Below are 14,225 nucleotides of genomic sequence, written 5' to 3'. Positions count from 1 at the left end.
TTCTTTGTTTTTTGTACGGGTGATAAGTCTCCTCGTCGATGATTAGTTTACCTATAATTATACTTATTATACTTATAATTATACTTATAATTATACTTATATGCACATGAGTGTTTTTACTGATGTAATAGAATTCGAAGTTCAGAATTGCAAAATGTTGTCCATGTGTAGACACAAGGTATCAAGCACATCGCTTGCAATCAGTTTTCTACTTGCACGCAAGGCTAAAGATTGCAGACTCACTATGTGCTAATACCGAAAAAAAGTACTCAGAACTTTCGTCAAAAATAACAATTATTTTAGGAAAAATTAGATGACGTTGGAATATTCACACAGCGTTCATCGGTTCGTTTTTCCTCTCGGCATGACAGATGGGCTCCGACGTTTGAAATCAAGAGTGGCGTGGCGTGCTTTGCGATGCATCGATTGCTCTGCAATTTAAACTTATGGAAAAAGATCGATAAACAGGATGCTCGCAGCTAACTCCTTAATAATCAATGGGCCTGTTGCAAACTTTTGCTGGAGCAAAAATAAGAATTGATCCTCATAGAAAATGTCTCAAAAATAAGGATAAGCGCATCAGCAAAGTCTGAAATGCACTTCTTACTTCCCAATATGCATAGGAAATTTGCATTTTTTCGAGCTTCCCGGGCTGCAAAAACGATACCACGGCACAGGTGAACATATCGTTAGAGGAGTCATTCCGTCCAACCCCTGCTCACAAAGACACTATACGCAGTATTCAACATGGCCGACGCCAATCCGCCAAAGCACATGCGACGAGACGATGATTCTAACCACCCGATAACAATCTGCGTTTACATTCACATTTTTCTCGCTCTGATAGATATCCGTGGTGATTGACCTCATGCTCTCCTCAACTTGCGCGCGGAAGCGTCGGCCATGTTGAGCAGGGATTGAACGGAACGACTCCTCTGACGAAATATTCACCTGTGCGGAAGTATCCTTTTTGAAGCGGGAATCTTAAAAAACCGCGAATTTCTTACGCAGATTGTGAAGTTACGAGTGCATTTCAGAGTTCGCCGATGCGCTTATAGTGATTTTGGAGACGTTATCTGAAAGGAACAACTCTTATTTTTGCTGTAGCAAAAGTTTGCAACAGGCTCATTCTTTACTACTATACACTGAAAAAAAATTCTCGGCGTTTTTACCAAGGTCCATTGGTACCTTTACCATCTCACTTTTTTTACCAATTATTGGTAATTTTACCAAGACAGACTGGTAAGCTTACCTAAAAACCAGTATTTTTACTGTTTTTCTCAGGTAAGAATACCACTTTTATAGGTAATCAATTCCCGGTAACTTTGCCATTTTATCTCGGTAATTCTACTACAGTCGATAAAAAATATTGGCGTTTTTACCAAGGTCCAGTAAAATTACCGAGAAAGTTCAACAATTTTACGGAGATTCTCGGTAAAATTACCAAATGCATAAATGGTATTTTTACCAAGAAAAAACTGGGATCAATAAGAACCCTGAATTCTTCGTAATTTTACCCTCTCCTTAGTAAATACACCGAGATTTTTTTTTTTTTTCAGTGAGACTCAAATGGGAAAATATCGATAATCAATTCGGGGCCCGCCGCTGGAAATCAACGAAGCGTCGGCGTTTTTAATGCGAGGGAATCTGCTGATTAAAACGCAGGTAACAAGCCTACCCGCGTCTCCTTCAATTATCCGCGGAGTGAACCGATAAAAGGGTGACCGATCAACGGGACCCTCCCCTCCCTCGCGAGGTCGGTAATGCCTGATCAGCCCCTGCGACTGCATAACGAGCAGTGGCGTGGCGTGAATAATCGATTATCGATATCTTGGCATGGAGAGAGTTAGGGGCGATTCTGCGATAATTGGGATAGTACTGTCCAGTGGCGTGGCGTGCTTTGCGATGTATCGATAGATCTGTCATTTAAACCTATGGAAAAGAATCGATAGACAGGCTGTTCGTAACGAGTACCTTAATAATCGATTCTTTACTATAGCTTCAAATGGGGAAGTATCGATGATCGATTTTTCACTTTACGCCACTGGTACTGTCGCTAATTAAACCAGGTTTTTCGAAGGGCTTAACCGCCAAAAGTCAATTTTGGGACGGTTCATAAATGCGTGACGCAGTTTTTCGGCGGCTGTGACACCCCTCCCCCCCTCCGTCTCTTGTAACACTTTGTAACACATACTTTCTCAACGGCCGTGATCGCCTGCTGACAAGTGATGGGTTGCGTTTTCGTAAGATTCTCACCGCAGCGTAACACAGTCTCGTAGCCCCCCCCCCCCCCCTCAGGTAGTTAAACGCAATTTATAAATGGATTTATGAACGTCGATTACTACTGTACCGAGATTTGTACGCGTTTGACCGCTCCAAAAATACGCAAAAAAAGGATTCAGTCCTTTTCCAAGTCGGTCATGCACACTGATAACTTTCTGAAAAGCTCTACGTATTTTGTTTTGATAGTAATTACGGTAGACGACGAGGAAATTCTGTTAAGGAGTAAGAGAAACTAGCGAAGCGTCCTTAGCTAGTGGCGCAAGCGACGAACGCTACTCGAATTTCACTATAACGCCTGGATGCAACTATTCGAGCTCTATGGATGTTTTGTTGCATACGCACGAAAGTGAAGGCGTTTTGACTGTCCAGGCACACATCGCATCGCATCATCCGCGGAGGGCGGCCGGCCAGCGCGGAACGAACATGCGCGCCTACAAACCTAAAGGGATACTTCAAGCATTGCGCAATGCATGAAGTATCCCTGTTAGGTTTGTAGGCGCTGGCCGGCCGCCGCCGCCCGACGCGGCGGCGATGCCTGAGAGCACAAAGGGGGCCCAAAGAGACGGAACGGAACGCTTTTCATTCCTCGTTCATTCTACAGAAACTTTATTGACTTAGACTTCAAGACTTTGGAGGAGTCAATAATACATGGGAGCTATCCGCGATCCTGTTTTTTCAAACGAGTCTTTCTTACAGCCCCTATGTTTTCTTCGTCGATACCTTGTCTATGAATTTCAAGATCTGCCCTCAAGAGGCTGGTATTGAGATTGATAGACAAGGCGATAGACAAAGAAAACATAATGAGTAAGGACGATCCTATTGGTTAAATTGGGTGGTTCTTATATATTAAGGGGGTAAATGGTGAACTAACTAAAGGGTCTCTCATGAATTGCCGTTAGTTAGTCTATTACCTACCTCCTTTGTTCATTGCAACCAGCCACTTCCACCTACAGGATCCCTCCATATCCTTTGTGTCTTCTTTGTTTATAGCTTCATCTACCAATTTTAACAATCAGCCCCTGGACACCTGACGGCCTCTTAACTTATCGCCGTTGGTTGTGGAATGATTAAAATTAGACGTTTAAAGGCGGGCTAAACCGGCGGAGAAGTCAACGCGGCCGTTGTTGAGACGGGATATAATTGATTCATTCGCTGCCCGGGCCCGCGGCGCAAAGTGGATCGAGTGAATAGGAGAACTCGGACACATTCTGGTAACTTTGAAAGCTTATACTATCAAAAATACGACGAAATCTTGGAATGGAGATGTTGCATGTGTGAGGAATTTGCGATTTGACTACTGACTTTTAAGTGAAAGTTCACAAGAAACACGATGGTGCCACTGGTTTTCTCTGAAATTAACTCCCATGCTCAAAAAAAGCTCTCAAGTTGAAGGCGTAATGGAGGGGATATCCCACGCTATCCTGAGAGTCCACCTCTACATCAAGACAAACTCTCCATGCAAAGATAGGGGGCAAATACATTGACAGGGCTGCCACTTTATTTGGGGACTCCACAACTGAAAACACGGCAACCCTGCTAATGTATTTGCTCCCTATCTTTGCATGGAGAGTTTGTCTTGATGTAGAGGTGGACTCTCGGGATAGCGTAGGATATCCCTTCCATTTTGGCCTCAACTTCAGAGCTTCTTTGAGCTTGGGAGTTGATTTCAAGGAAAACCAGTGGCACCTTCATGTTTCTCACGGACTTTTACAAAAGAATCTGTAGTCAAATCGCAAATTCCTCGAACATGCAACATCTCCATTCGAAGATATGAAATATATCATGAAATTTCCTTTCAGAATCAGCCCTTGAAACTGAATTTGTGACGAAATGAAAATAAAAATTTGAAATTTGAGCCAAAAATCTCATGTGCGACCTCTTGTATTTGTTGGTTCCACCGCGCGGCGGCGGCGTGCAACGGGGAGTGACAGGGATCCGCGAGAAGTTTTTGATTGATGCTCGGGCGCATTACGACTGAATTAGCGAGTCTGACTGGAACTGGATGGAGTTGAGGGAGAAGGGGCCGTCGGCTGGCGTCATGTCATTGTCAAAGCGCGGGGCCCGGGCGCGGGCGCGAAATTACCGGGAAAACACGAAGAATGTTAATCTCTTGCTGTGACTCGGCGCCGCGCCCCCGCCGTCGCGGCCCTGGCTTAACAGCTTTACAGTTTCACAGTCTACTACTCGCTACTCCACTTGCCCACTCCCATGCATGGACACGATAACCGACACCCATCCACCGGATTAAAACCCTCTGTTGCCGATATTATCCCATCAATTATTCAAACGGGGTCCAAAGAAGGGAACAGAGTGACCATCGTGCGGAACAAGTTCAGAAACAATACTCCACAGCCAATGCTATCCATAGAGTACATACACGGAGATAAAAAACTTCGTGCGTGGGACCCGAAGTTGAGGTCATATGGATCTCTGAAAGAGGTGTGTGAAAGAATGGTCAAAAATGCCTCAAGGCATTCCCGAATTTTGAACACTTGGGATGATACAGTATCTTTCGAGACGCCCAAAACCGGCAGCCGTTTCGCTTACAAGCGCTGGGTTACGACGTTGCCATTTTTTGAAGTCACGCATCCGAAAACTTGAAGTCCAGCTGCCGAAGTTCGGATGAGACGTCTGAAGTACTTCGGTATGTACCGAAGGGTTCAGGTCACACATCTGAAGTACTCGGTGCATACCGAAGTATTTCAGATGTCTGACCCTAACTTCGGCAGCTGGACCTCAAGTTTTCGGATGCGTGATCCGAAAACTTCAGAGATTCATATGACCTCAACTTCGGGTCCCATGCACAAAGTTTTTCTCTCCGTGTAGAGTGCATAGAGTCGTATTATAAGTGGGAGAGCTGGCGCCAGTTTTAAACAATTCCCTGGCCCCGAATTCCGAGACTCCTGTACGGCGCCGGGTCACTTTTTCGATACATAATCGATTGTCTGCGATACACGGGGACCCGGCCATAGAATTACTACTCATTCCACACCGTATGGAATTCACACCATAACAACAATTTTCTCTCCACAATGCCACTTGATTCATCATTTGATTCAGTGGCAAGGCGCGATTGATCGAATATCGATATTTCCCCATTTGAAGCTATGGTACACAGAAAAAAACGCGTTTAGGGCTGGCACCTGCGCTGAAGGTCCCAGCTCTAACCGGGTAGGTAAAATTGCTTTACCATATATACCCCATAGGGACAGGCCCGGCGCGGGTAGAGCCCAAACCTACCTGCTTCAGGGTTCAGCCCTACTTGGTAAGGGCTGTCCTGTCCAGGTAGGGCTGGGCCCTACCCGCGCAGGGCCTGCCCCTGTGGAGTATGAGATGAAGCAATGGGCCTGTTGCAAATTTTTGCTAGAGCAAAAATAAGAGTTGTTTCTCGTAGATAATGCCTCAAAAATCACGATGAGCGCATCGGCAAAGTCTGAAATGCACTCATAACTTCACAATCTGCGTCAGAAATTTGCGTTTTTTTAAGCTTCCCGCTTCAAAAACGATACTACGGCACAGGTGAGCATTTTGTTAGAGGAGTCGCTCCATCGTCGGCGATATTCATCATGGCCGACGCTTGCGCGCAGTTCCGCGCGTAATTCGAGGAGACTTCAAGATCAATCAATTCGGGCGTGGAAAATATGAACGTTAACACACCGATTGTTATCTGGTCTAATCCAGTTCAGGTGTTATCTCGTCCCATCAAACGTGTTTTGGCGGATTGGCGTCGGCCATGATGATTATTGCCGACGATGGAACGACTCCTCTTACAAAATGTTCACCTGTGCCGTAGTATCGTTTTTGAAGCGGGAAGCTTAAAAAAACGCAAATTTCTTACGCAGATTGTGAAGTTATGAGTGCATTTCAGACTTTGCCGATGCGCTCATCGTGATTTTTGAGGCATTATCTATAAAAAACAACTCTTATTTTTGCTCTAGCAAAAGTTTGCAACAGGCCCATTCTAGGGCCCAGCCCTTATCTCCTTTTTTCCGTGTAAATAATCGATTATTAAGGTGTTCGTTGCGAACACCCTCATAATCGATTCTTTATATAGGTTTAAATGACATATCAATCAATATATCGCAAAGCACGCCACGCCACTGGTTTGATTCTGAGTCTTTCCAACGTCTCATGGCAATCCGCAATGTCCTTACGCTTATATTTCAACTAGCAACCAACCCGTGCTTCGCACGGTGATAAACCGTCATTATATGAAATTACACCATGTTATAACAATAACTTTTGTATTAATATATTTTACTATACCTATTATGCCCATATTTATATTTTTTAATATAATTTTTCAGAAGCTACAAAATATTTTTACATGTGGGGGCTGTTGTTGTACCCATCCGCAAAAACAAAAAACATGTTTGCGAGTATCAATTTTGTAAATATGGTAGTAATTTATAGACCCAGCAGTCTTGAAATTAAAAAATGAATAACTGTTGTAAGAAGATGTATTTATTAATTTCAATAAATAAAAAAGGCAAATTTTGAGATGTTGCTCTACACTAAAAACATTAAGTGAAAAATCATACAAAGATAATAAACTTAAAAAATATAAAATCATGAGTGTGACAGACATTTTGAGATCTTGCGCTAGACCTAAAAAAGTAGTTAAGTTATTTATTTTAATTGAATAGCAACTTGAACTGACAATAAAATTTTGAAAGAAGATATAACATGCTCTGAAATTTTGGAAATTGGAATTGGAATTTTGAATTTATCATCATTTAATAACAATTTAAAGGAGGAGTTGCGTTTTGGGCCTTTTCCGGCCCCACCTGGATTTTGCTAAATGTTTCATATTTTCAAAGTACTAGTCTTAGGTAGACTCTGTGCCAAATATTAGACCGATCGGAGCCCATGCAAGGGCGCAGCAGCGCCTCAAACCCAAAATCCTGGAATCGAAAAACAATTATTTTCGTCGACTTTTTCGACTGTTATCACTCTTCCAGCACATGATTCTTATGTATTTTTTTGCGTACTTTTCGTTTCTGGCCTTTTTAAAGGCCTCCGATAAATTTTAAGGGGCCTTATGGCCCATTGTTGCCATTTTTGGCCCATTTTTAGGGGTTTTTTTCCATTTAACACATTCAAAACTCAATTTAATCCAAAAACAGTGTACATTTTTGAAAAGTACGTAAAAAAATGAATAAAAAATGTTCAGTAAAATTTTTTCCTATGTTGCCAAATTTCCGAGAAAATTGGTCCCAAAGTGTCAAAAACGGCAAAAAATCGATAAATCGCCGCGTCTAAGGTTCAAGAAAGTGGAGTACATTTTTCATACTGTACCAGATAACAGCTCTTATCCATCCATACAACATACTAAAATATCATAGTTGTACCTGGATTCCCACGATGTGAAAATTGACCGAGATGTCGATTTTAGCGGCCTTTTTATACTTGAAGGCAGCTCTTTTGAATGTTTTTCGACCTTAGTCACCCTCTATGGGTGTGTACTATATGTATTTTTCTACGTACTTTTCATATCTGGCCATAAAAATGGCTTCCTGTGAATTTTAAAAGGCCTAACGGTCCATTGTTGCCAATTTTCACCAATTTTTAGGGGTTTTTTCAAGTTTACGTGTGTGAAACTTAATTTAATCTAGAAACCGTGTACAATTTCGGAAAGAACGTAAAAAAATACATAGGAATGTGATTTGTACCTTTTCCCTACGTTGCCAAATTTTCGAGAAAAAATCGTCCTGAAGCGTCAAAAATGCCAAAAATTGGATTAATCATCACGTCGGAGGTTCCAGGAAGTGAATTTCAAGTTTTTTTTCACTACAAATAACGTATCGAAAATGGAAAATTGCAATGCATCTCAAGGAACATGTAATGGCGTAGATGAACGTGACAAAACGGGCCCTCAAGGTGCTTTTACTTTATCCTTCACTCCAGTTCACCTCTTTATTCCTGTAACCTCGAGATAATCCTTGGTTCTCAAGATGCTTGCTACAGGCCAAATATACCGAAGAACAGAAAATGCGTGGAGAAAGTGTCCCACGATCCACATGAATGTCATAATTCACTTCCTGGAACCTCCGACGTGATGATTAATCCAATTTTTGGCATTTTTGACGCTTCAGGACGATTTTTCTCGAAAATTTGGCAACGTAGGGAAAAGGTACAAATCACATTCCTATGTATTTTGGCGCGTATACGTAGTATACCGCCTTTGCGATCGTTTCGAACCTTGCTCGATACAATAACCGAGTCCCTTAGTTCCTTACCGAAAAGTGACTACCGCGAACTTCTGAGATTTTCCAAAGCGTGTAAAAAGTTTATTTATCCATCAATAATTATGATTTAAAGTTGTTTCTCATTCTGGGGGTCTCTAGTTTATGTGCAGTGAATACCAAGAGTCTACGTTACTTGGTTTTTTTAAAAAAAGCCTAAGAATGCGACGCGCTGATTTAAAATATGCATATATAAGAAGAATCAAGCGAATTGATTCGAGGATGGCTGAGCAGGTCGGCACTCTCGGAATGAGAATTTAACTCCTCCGTTTTGTTCAAAACGTTGCTTTGACAGATCTGTAACCTCGGTTATACTTTTCAAAAGTTGGTACCCGTGCTCTGATAGTGCAATCTGTGTAAGTGCAATCTGTGATGAGCCTCGAGACTCATTAGACCATTAGCTAAACGTGGCTCATACAGGAATCCACTTACCCTTCTCTTCCCCACGCTCCTGCTCACTGCGTCGGCGTCTCGACGAACAATAGCTAATGACGGTCGCCAAGCGACGATCCTCAGCCCCTCGCCCAATTACTTACGCTTCATTAACCATTTCACCGTCACGCTAGGATTCGTCCAATTTTCAAAAAAAATTGTTTCGCGAGTTTTTAGCAATTTTTTCCTTCCTCTCCGTTAAAACACGAATTAAAAGAGGTCTCATTCATAAAAATCGGCCAAATAGAAGAGAAGTTACAGTATTCGAAATCCGAAGAAATCAACAAAACTTCTCCAAACAAAAAATAAAATGAAGGGGGAAAAAAGAAATGTATAAATTACAATTTAATATGATTGACCTCAGAATGTGACAAGCAATTCAATTATAAAAAGGAGAAAAAATTGAGTGAAATTACAAAAAATTAGCCTCTTGCACGGGGCTTCCTTGTATGAGTTTTGACCTGAAGACAAGTAAATCCCGTTATATTATTAAAACGAAATTGACTCCATAGTTTAATGCCTTAGTTTCTTGAATACAATTATTTTAAGCACTCGAAAATTTATACCAGCAATTTTACCCATGGGGTGATTTCCTAAGAGCTGATAATATCACGAATTTCTCATAGAGCCCTTCAAAAATGGCTTGCTTTTTGGGCAGCCGATTCGGCCATCAAACCGGAGTTTAAATGGAAGCTGATTACAACACAAAGCTCTGAGAAAAATTTTGAGATGAGTATAGGAACGGTTTGTAAATTACGAGGAGATGCGAGCATTCTGTTCAGCATATCGATACATAAGTATTTTCACACGTAGAATTTAATTTTCACGTCAGGGAGTCGACATATTTTGATTTTTTCGATTTTATACGGAAAATTTATGGTTTTTCGGGATTGAAATTACTAACAATTGTTTCATGAAAAATGAATGCACCCAAAATGACTATAGCATTTTGACTTTCACATACGTGCACTCACTAAATTGATTGGTAAATTCAAAGAGTGGGTACATCGACCTGGTATATCAAGTTTCTGCGATTTTTTACGGCAAATCGGTAGATTTTCGGGATGTGGATTGCTTACATTCAATTCATGAATGAATAAAGCATGGACATGGTTGAGCTTCTTTGCATGAAAAGGCGTTTAAAATAACAAAATCAAGACATATTTAATACAATTGCATTTATATCGAGTCAATTTCTTTTCAATAATATAACGGGATTTATAATACCGGTGATTTGGGTATTTTAGCCCCAAAATACCTTTAAATCGACTTTATCTTCTAGGAGTTCGACAGAATTTTTCCTTTCTTCGCTTAAATTTTTCCGTAGCACTTTTCTTCAAGAATCTGATAAGATTTTGCTTGAGGCAGATCAAAAAACTTAAATTTGTTCGAATAGCTTTCTAGATTCACAATACACGGTCTCGTCAAGGTGCGTCGTTGACCTTGCAGTGTTGGATCGTGAATTCTCTTGTTGTGCTGCTTGCCTTTTTTGAAATCTCTGTAAATGAAAACTAAAGGGTTTGATATGTGCGAGTTAATGACGCGCCTTATCAACACATTGTGTTGGAGTTCACTGCTTGTTTTTACGTTCTTTCCGAAATTGTACACGGTTTCTAGATTAAATTAAGTTTCACACACGTAAACTTGAAAAAACCCCTATAAATTGGTGAAAATTGGCAACAATGGACCGTTAGGCCTTTTAAAATTCACAGGAAGCCATTTTTATGGCCAGATATGAAAAGTACGTATAAAAATACATAGAGTACACACCCATAGAGGGTGACTAAGGTCGAAAAACATTCAAAAGAGCTGCCTTCAAGTATAAAAAGGCCGCTAAAATCGACATCTCGGTCAATTTTCATACATCGTGGGAATCCAGGTACAACTATGATATTTTAGTATGTTGTATGGATGGATAAGAGCTGTTATCTGGTACAGTATGAAAAATGTACTCCACTTTCTTGAACCTTAGACGCGGCGATTTATCGATTTTTTGCCGTTTTTGACACTTTGGGACCAATTTTCTCGGAAATTTGGCAACATAGGAAAAAAATTTTACTGAACATTTTTTATTCATTTTTTTACTTCCTTTTCAAAAATGTACACTGTTTTTGGATTAAATTGAGTTTTGAATGTGTTAAATGGAAAAAAACCCCTAAAAATGGGCCAAAAATGGCAACAATGGGCCATAAGGCCCCTTAAAATTTATCGGAGGCCTTTAAAAAGGCCAAAAACGAAAAGTACGCAAGAAAATACATAAGAATCATGTGCTGGAAGAGTGATAACAGTCGAAAAAGTCGACGAAAATAATTGTTTTTCGATTCCAGGATTTTGGGTTTGAGGCGCTGCTGCGCCCTTGCATGGGCTCCGATCGGTCTAATATTTGGCACAGAGTCTACCTAAGACTAGTACTTTGAAAATATGAAACATTTAGCAAAATCCAGGTGGGGCCGGAAAAGGCCCAAAACGCAACTCCTCCTTTATAATCTGGAAAAATTAAATTATTCCGGAAAATAATTTCGGACTTTTAAATGTGAAGTATCAGTATTGTGATGCCTTGCATTTCAAAAAAGAGGAGGTGAACGGCCATTTTAACAGATGCTGTCATAATGGTCTTCTCAGGCTTGCCGAGCCTGGAATCGAAGACCAACTTCGCGACCTCTTCTCCAAACCTATTTTCATGACCAACATTTTGAGGTACAACAGTTGTATGGCTTTTGCATCTCTGTCTGCTTCCAAAGCTCATATAATTTTGAACCAAATCTTCTGCTACTGAAAACGAAAAATCATGGAGAATTTAAGTTTTATGTTGACCAGCTTCTCGAAAGAAAAATACAATATCTAAGGAAGTCTGCAACGTCGCAAAAGAAGAAACGTCGTCTCTCATTTTGCCCAAAAATATGTATGTATAAAATTGAAGGCATTATGACTGGCCTCTCTCAACTTATAATCGTATGTAACGATAAACAATGGGACGCGTTTGCTACGGCGCCTTGATACAACTATACAACCTCGACGGATGTCCGTATTGCGTTCAAAAAATTGAAGGCGTTTAGACCCCCTGCTCATACTACCTGTAGTTGATTCGATCGACAAACGCGTTGGTCGGCGGTGACGGGGACTTGATGCATTTTTTTAAACTTGATGGATGTCCGTATCGCACGACTGAAGTGCGAAACCACGTATCTCCGTTGCGGTGTTTCAAAATTTCCGTTCTTAATCATCTCTTCCATGAGAAACAATCCAAATTTACGACTTTAAATTTTGAACCAAATTTTCTGCTATCGAATACGAAAAATCATGGAGAATTTAAGTTTTATGATGACCAGCTTCTCGATGGAAAAATAAAATTTCAATAATTTTTCCATCACAATACTGGCACTTCACATTTAAAAGTCCGAAATTATTTTCCGGATAATCATTTTCGATAATATTATCAGTGCTCTGCCGAAATGAATTGAGGTTATTTCCTTGTTCACCCCTACGTCGTACATTATCCATCTCACTGAGATAGCCATCATGCCGCACTTTGCGTCGCGCGGATAAATTGCGAGAAACATTGCCACGCTTCGCCGGACGCCCACGTTTTCGACTCCGATCCATTCTCAATATTAAAACGAATACGCGCACTTTACTAAAAATTCGGGATTCTTCATACACGACAAATATTAACAAAATTCAAAAGACGACGCGCACTGTACGAAAAAATCGGAATTCTTCATAAACGACGAATATCCATGACGACGAACGCCTCGGGCAGCCGAGTCATCAGGTGACCGAGAACGAACAATTTACAATCCTCTAATTACATCAACTTTCAAGAATGAACGCAGAACATTCTTAACACATATGAAAATATAACGTGAAATTACAGATTTCGTGATTTCGGCAACACTGCTCCGGTTCGGAATCTCCAAAATTAGACAGAAAAAACAGCTGATCGAGACGCAATAAAAGAAGGGAAACCACGACGACCAGACGACGACGATCGATCGCGGAACACCGCTCTAACACACGAGTCACCCTTTTTTAGCGTGTTTTCAACCCTTAGAATCAAAATTTCGAAAATCGGACGACGAATTGCACCCCTTCAGCACGAACCGCACATGCGTACAAAGTTTCAAGGAAATCCGCCTTCGGGAAGTCGCTGAAACATTGGGTACAAAATTGGGGCCTCTCCTTTATAGTTTTAGATTTGTATGCGTCGCAGCTTTCTGTGCCTCTAAACGAGTAAAATGAGTTTTTAGAACAAACATGTTTACGACCAGTACTTATTAACTGAGTCACACAAATTTCAGCTAAGCTGGCATCATCTCGTTCATGTCAAGTGAAGGCGATTATAGGCTACTTAACCGTGTTACATTTCAGTGTTTCAGCGGTTGTTTGGTTGGTGATGAGTTGTATTACGCAGCCTTCTGGGCCCCTCGAGGTTGCATAATCAACTAGTAGACGCCACCGGCTGCGTGTTTTTTTCTGATCTCCCTTGTTTTCCGCATTTTCTGTTTAAAACTGTTCCTTCAGTAGGATAATGTAGCATCGCGTCCATAATATTGCACTCCATTCTCAGCTATTTAATGTTCGGTTGCTCATCACGTCCAAGATTTTGGAATCCACGCTCATTTTAACGAGAGATAATTTTTTCGAAAAATTGAAGTGAGCGAAGTGCTCATCATGTCCAAGATTATGGAATCCATGCTCATTTTAACTAGGGATAATTTTTTCGAAAAATCGAAGTGAGCGGAGCGTCCAAAAATTGTGGAATGTAGGTATTCCCTAACAATACACAAGCACAGGGTCCAACAACTTATTAAGACAATTTTTGTGAAATAAAGGCGAAAAAATGTGTCCTCAAAAAAAATTGTGCATTGCTTAGGTTAAGTTAAGTTAGGTGAGGTGAGGTTAGGTTAGGTTAGGTAAGGTTGAGTAAGGTTAAGTTAGTTCAAGTTAGATTAGATAAGCGAAGTATACGTTTTCTATCATGATGAACTTAAAAAATAAGAGAGGTCTGCTTACTTTCGGACTCCATGCTCAAGCGAAGAAGTGAGAAGTTTAGCGATGAGCATGGAGTCCAAGATCTTGGACGAGATGAGCAGGCAAGTATATCAAGGATGAGCATGGAGTCCAATATATAAAATCGTCAGTTTGCGACCAGGCTGTATTCTTCTTTAGCCATCGATTTGCAATTTTCTCGACTTATATCTCTCTGTGTAAACAATTTAATGTATTTCTTCTTTTTCTTTTCTTTTCAAATCTTCGAAGTCTTGC

Source organism: Bemisia tabaci, chromosome 3, assembly GCF_918797505.1.
Source record: "Bemisia tabaci chromosome 3, PGI_BMITA_v3".
NCBI lineage: Eukaryota > Metazoa > Arthropoda > Insecta > Hemiptera > Aleyrodidae > Bemisia > Bemisia tabaci.
The sequence above is the reverse complement of the archived record's forward strand: the minus strand, read 5'-3'. Positions refer to the sequence as shown.